General features: G+C 44.9%; 1 non-coding gene across 1 annotated transcript; it reads right to left on the bottom strand.

The window, feature by feature from the left end:
• Positions 1-3,718: 3,718 nt before the first annotated feature.
• Positions 3,719-3,790, bottom strand: TRNAE-UUC. The gene has a single exon. It is a non-coding gene; the product is annotated as a tRNA-Glu (tRNA).
• Between the last annotated feature and the right edge of the window lie 2,688 nt (positions 3,791-6,478).

The following is a 6,478-nucleotide window of genomic DNA, read 5'->3' as shown; positions in this document are numbered from 1 at the left end:
TTTCTTTCTTTCTTTTTTTGTCTTTCTTTCTTTCTTTTTTTTTTTTTTTGAAACAGAGTCTGGCTGTGTCACCCAGGCTGGAGTGCAGCAGTGCGATTTTGGCTCACTACAACCTCTGCCTTCCAGGCTGAAGCCATTCTCCCATCTCAGCCTCCTGAGTAGCTGGGACTACAGGTGTGCACCACCACACCCAGCTATATTTTGTGTTTTTCGTAGAGACAAGGGGCGGGAGGAAGAGATTTGTGTTTTTTGTAGAGACGGGAGGCAGGGAGGGGGAGAAGATGGTGTAGGAGTTGGGAGGGTGTCTCACTTTGTTGCCCAAGCTGGCCTGGAACTCTTGAGTTCAAGCTATCTGCCCACCTCAGCCTCCCAAAGTGCTAGGATTACAGACATGAGCCACCGTGCCAGCCTTACCTACATTTTCTTAATGAGTACACAACAAGGTGCAAAATCTCAAGCTTTCTTAAATCAGGATAGATTATGTTGACTGCTCCCTCATCTACCGTGGCTGTCACTCTGTGACAAAAGGAAATTAGATTCATCGGATAAGCTTTGTTTTTCACAAAGTAATGTGGGATGATTACCCAGTGCCCTGTGGTCTTCTAGAAGTTTGCAAATTGATTTTTTGATTATTTGTTCCAGTGATTTTCCAAGTAGTCAGTGTTTTTCCAAGTTATTCAGCTTTACAGTGTGGGTGAGTTAAAATTCATATTTGCTGTCATATTAGTGTATGAAGTGTTAATGTTGTAATTATTTAGGATATTTTTGCATGCAGCATCAGATATACTCTGAGGTAACATACATATGAATCTGCATGACTATAAACACATTTGTTGAGAGGCACAAGGCAATTTTCATGCGGAATCCCTCAGAGTTGATGACTATATGCAAAAATGAAAGCATACAGGAACACATGGTTAGTTCAAATACCCCAAACAGGTTAAGCTCATCACTTTCTAGAAATGACTATATATGATGAATTTTTTTTTAAAAAAAACTTCAAGTAGAAAAATTGCTACTGTGTTTATGTAGCTATACTGTGAATCCTGACAAAAATACAAGAGAATATTTTTTGGCCAGGCACGGTGGCTCACATCTGTAACCCCAGCACTTTGGGAGGCTGAGGCAGGCGGATCACTTGAGGTCAGGAATTCAAGATCAGCCTGGCCAACACGGTGAAATCCCATCTCTATTAAAAACATAAAAATTAGCCGGGCGCGGTGGTGCACACCTAAAATCCCAGCTACTCAGGAGGCTGAGACCTGAGAATCGCTCAAACCCAGGAGGCAGAGACTGCAGTGAGCTGAGATCACGCCACTGCACTCCAGTCTGGGCGACAGAGCAAGACTTTGTCTCAAAAAAAAAAAAATTAAATGAATCTTCTCTGCACTCAGTTCCCCCTAAGCCCCCCTCCTTGAAGCCCGGATTTGGAGGGAGTGGTGTCTGGCTAGAGCACTATGCAGGAATTCAATCTTTTGTGGATACAATCTAAAGTCCAATACTAGTGAATCAAAGAAATAAAATCTCAGAATAGATGTTTCACGGGTAAAACGAGGGTCTCAGTTAAACGACTGCTAAGGGCCTTTCCAGCTTAAATAGTCTATGAATCTAAAGACTGACTATGAGGATGATGAACGGAAGTTATGGCAAAAGATTTTACAAAAATACAAAGCTATAAAAATGCCAAATATAACTTAAGTAACCATCTCCCCACAAAGTTAAACCTTTTCATATCATTAAGTACCTGTCTTCAGAAATATCTACTAAGCTCTGAGTCCACTAAATATGACAGGCATCTCAAGAAAGCTTCTGTCAAATCCATGAGGTCAAAACTCTATTTTATGAAAATGAATGATTAATAGGATGAGTAGACATGACAGCCTTCATATAAATGGAATTCACCTGCCATCTGAAAGCAGTTTTGTCTTGCTTTTTGGAGACAGGATCTCACTAGCCCAGAATAGAGTGCAGCAGCAATCATAGCTCACTGTAGCCTTGAACTCCTGGGCTCAAGCGATCCTCCCACCTCAGCCTCCTGAGCAACTGGGACCACAGGCAGGCACCACTGCCCGGCTAATTATTACTTTTTTTTTTTTTTTTTGAGACTGTGTCTCCTTATGCTGTGCAGGCTGGTCTTGGTCTCCAATTCCCGCTCAAACGATACGCCCACCTCGGCCTCACAAAGTGTTGGGATTATAGCCATGAGTCCCGGCACGTGGCCTGAAAACAAGTTTAAAACAAACACACAGCTTCTGCCTGGCAGCCCCCGGCATCAGCTACCCTCCCTGGCCTTGCCCCTTAGACTCAGGAGCTGTGAGAGCTGCCTAACCCCTTCTTGTTTACCTAAACCCTAAGAAAAACTTAAATCATCCCTGATTAAGCACTCTGTAATATCATCAGAGTAAAATAATCTAAAATAATAATCAAAAAATAAAAATAGGCCAGGTGTGGTGGCTCAAGCCTGCAATCCCAGCACTTTTGGAAGCCTAAATAAATAATAAAAATAAAATAATTTTATTATTAGATAAGATTATAGTGGGCTGGGTGCAGTGGCTCACGCCTGTAATCCCAGCACTTTGGGAGGCCAGGCGGGCAGATCACGAGGTCAGGAGATCGAGACCATCCTGGCTAACACGGTGAAATCCCATCTCTACTAAAAAATTCAAAAAATTAGCCAGACTTGGTAGTGGGCGCCCGTAGTCCCAGCTACTCCGGAGGCTGAGGCAGGAGAATGGCGTGAACCCGGGAGGCAGAGCTTGCAGTGAGCCAGGATCGCGCCACTGCACTCCAGCCTGGGCGACAGAGCAAGACTCCTTCTTAAAAAAAAAAAAAAGGTTTTAGTCTTTATTTTAGTCTTTAAATATAGTCTTCATTTTAGGTAATAACATCTCATCTAATAACAAAGGGATGCATTTATTTGCATGACAATTGGAAACTGTCACACGTCAATACTAACACTTCTAATTCTAATCTAGCATGTCACAAATTCTTAAAGTTTTTTAAAAACACAATGTGTCAAATAAATGTATTAAGAGGAAAATGTGTTGGTTTTGTTTTGTTTTGTGTTTTGCCATCGACTGGAGCCTCAGTATTTGTTATAACCTAATTTTCTTTCCCACCTTCCAAACTGGTTTAGTTAGCTCTCTGCATCCCAAACACAATAGATTGTTCGTTGAACTACTCTGTCTTTAATAATATGCATTTTCTAGAAATCTTGCTGTCCTAGAATGACTTTAGGTAACTTAAAAGCCCTGTAATGCTTCCCTCCCTCTCCCGGCATCCTGCTCTCTAACAACAACAAAAAACCCTATAATGTTCTAAAATTGCATCTTTCCTTTTTCTTTCAAAAAATAGCACTCTTTTGGTCATTTGCTCATCTCCACAGTACAAGGAGAAAATACTGGAGAAAACACAGCGGGTGTATTTCGGCATGCGACCGCTTGGTTCCCCGGCTTTCCTTCACCTCAGCCCTAATCTCTCATTTCAAAAACTGACTTCACGCTGTTGTCAGCTATGTCCCTTCCGCCACCTGCTGCAGGTGGCTGGGGTCTGAGGAGGTTTGACCTTCACACCCGCACCAGGGAGAGGTCCTTGGTTCCTTTCAACCACGATGCGTCCCGTGTGCTTTGAAATGGATTTATAGTTTTGGCTAAAAACTTGCCTTCTCCGCAATAATGAGAATCTAAATTGACTAAACACACGTTCTGAAACTCTGGCGTTCCCACACCGGGAGTCGAACCCGGGCCGCCTGGGTGAAAACCAGGAATCCTAACCGCTAGACCATGTGGGAAACGACAAGAAGCCTGCCAAATCTAGACAAATTGAGTCTTCTCGGTCGGCTTCCGCCTGCTCCATCACGTTCATCCGTAGCTACGCGTCAAACCTCCTCCTAAGCCTGCGCGGAGTCTACAGCTGTTTAAACTGCTCCGGTTCGTATTCTCTCCTTGCAGGGGCCTTTGAATCTTTCTTCAATCTATACTCGCGTCTTTGGTGATCTCATCCAGTCTCCTGGTACTAGGTACCATGTCGACACCAATGTAGACACTAGATTGGATGAGTCATTGTTCACAATTCCTCGCAAGAGCTCCTGCAAAGCCCGAAAGAACTGGGGTTTGAACGTTAGAGGCTGGTAAAGAAGTGAGGACTGCGGGGCGATGTAACACCGCGCAGTGGAGGCCACGCTGCACTGGCCAGTGTCCCCCGACAGGGTGTGTCCCACAGACGCGCAATGCCTTGCCTGAATCTGTCCCTCCCCTCAGCGCTGGTCCAGGCTGGCCACAGGCACCACCCCGTCCCTGAAAGTGGATCTTTTTCCTCTGAAAAAACAGGAACGAGGACTGCCCGGAAGCCTGGAACATTCCAGGTTCTGATGACCCAACGGCTAAAGGCAGGATTTGTGTCACCGAAAGCAGCCAGTGGCGGTCTGTAAATGTAGCTTAGAAAAGTGGAGAAAGTCTCTTACTGCAGGCGTTCATGATAGATGGAAACTCCTAGTGGTTTCCAAGGCCCTTTTCGATTTGAAGCATTTCAAGGGAGCGGTTGATGCCTTAGCAGTCTACTGTTTGAGTTAGGGAAATGCAGTCAGCCAGCCATTGGGGATAGCCGGCGGAGGGCAGCTGTGGCTGTGGTGTCCTCAGTGGCTTAAGCTACAGATAAGTTGTGTTGATTAGCAGAAACACTGTTAATGGAAGTCTGGGGACAAACTGTGGAAGTTTCAAAGAGTTCAACTAGCAGAGGATACTTTGAAGCCCATTTAAAAGCTAAGATCACTCCTCACTCCCCCAACTGCCCAGGGACTTAGAAGGTCCTCCTTCTCCCTCTGAGGGTAAGGTTCGTCTGTGACATTCATCCTCAACAGAGGAGGGGCGGGAAAAAACTGGAAATAGAAACTGTTCTGCCTTGCACTCATTACCACGATGAAGCTCCCCACCAGGGAATGAACATAACCCAACATAATTAAAAGTGAATTTGGGCCGGCGCGGTGGCTCACGCCTGTTATTCCAACACCTTGGGAGGCTGAGGAGAGTGACTCACATCTGAGGTCAGGAATTCGAGACCATCCTGGCCAACATGGCAAAACCCATCTCTCTTAAAAATACAAAAATTAGCCAGGCATGGTGGCGTACGCTTGTAATCTCAGCTACTGGGGAGGCGGAGGCAGGGAAAATCGCTTGAACCGGGGAGGTGGAGGTTGTAGTGAGCTGAGATCATGCCACTGCACCCCAGCCTGGGTGACAAAGTAAGGCTGTCTAAAAGAAAAAGAGGAATGTGGCTCTGAAAAAAACCAGAAGCATTGACAGCAAACCTACTCTGTGTATCAGACACATGCAAATGTGTTTATTTAATCCTCATAGTGTACCTATGAAGTAGGTCTTACCCACATTTTAGTTGGTTCTTCCTGTACTATCTTTGAACAGAGTACATAATTTCTTAATCAGACAGCTGCTTTCCTTTTGAGGATATCTGCTTTGGAACACCAAAGGAAACTCTCCAAAACAAACGCCTTCAACTACAGAATACCTGACATCTGTGGTTCTCAATTTAGGGGCTCAGATTTCATAAATACTTTTCAGTTTTATATTTCCCTTTGATGAGAATTCTTTTTTAAAAAAGACATCTTACTGGTTTTCAGGATCTAATTTCTCACAGTAACCCATTCATTGGACGGGCACCATCCTTAGGATGTAACCAAAATGTGAATTTACTTTTGGTTTCTCACGATCCCTAAACTGAAATTTGTTCCCTTTTTCTCTTTACCAATGGATGAAAACTCGAGCAGTAGCAGAAAGTCCTATGGTCACTTTATTTTTATTGTTTATGTTGAGACAGGGTCTCACTCAGTGGCCCAGGCTGGAGTGCAGTGGCTCAATCTTGTCTTACTGCAACCTTGACCTCCCAGGCTCAAGTGATCCTCCCATCTCAGCCTCCCAAGTAGCTGGGACTGCTGGTGGCACTCACCACCAAGCCCAGCTAATTCCTGTCCTTTTTGTAGAGACGGGGTTCCACCGTGTTGCCAAGGCTGATATCAAACTCCCGGACTCAAGAGGCCCACTTTGGCCTCCCAAAATGCTGGGAGCCCTATGGTCACTTTAAGTAATACAACACAATCCAGCACAATACACTGTTTAACGGCTCAGTCCTCATTCTCAAACAGTTCGCCCCAGCCCCACTTGGGCATGATTTCCAGCTCAAAGCGGTGGTTTGCTGGAGCAGGCTTCTACTGCCTCACAGGAGCTCATGGTCGGCTTTTCTTCCTAACTCCGTGTTCAGTGACATCACATTGATAGCCATAGATGGCCACACTGGGAGTATTTACCCCGTGGAAACAGGTAAATGCTACTAGGCAGGGCTTTTTCCTCGAAAAGCCAGTGTGCTGGTCAAAAAATAGCGATGTGCTGGTTAAATTCACACCAGGTGTGATCTACTTCTTTCTTTCTTTGGCCTTCCACCATTCGAGGCTCTGGGGTCCTCCAAGATT

Source organism: Piliocolobus tephrosceles, chromosome X (genome assembly GCF_002776525.5).
Source record: "Piliocolobus tephrosceles isolate RC106 chromosome X, ASM277652v3, whole genome shotgun sequence".
In the NCBI taxonomy this organism is placed as follows: domain Eukaryota; kingdom Metazoa; phylum Chordata; class Mammalia; order Primates; family Cercopithecidae; genus Piliocolobus; species Piliocolobus tephrosceles.
This window is presented reverse-complemented; position numbering and strand designations above follow the sequence as displayed.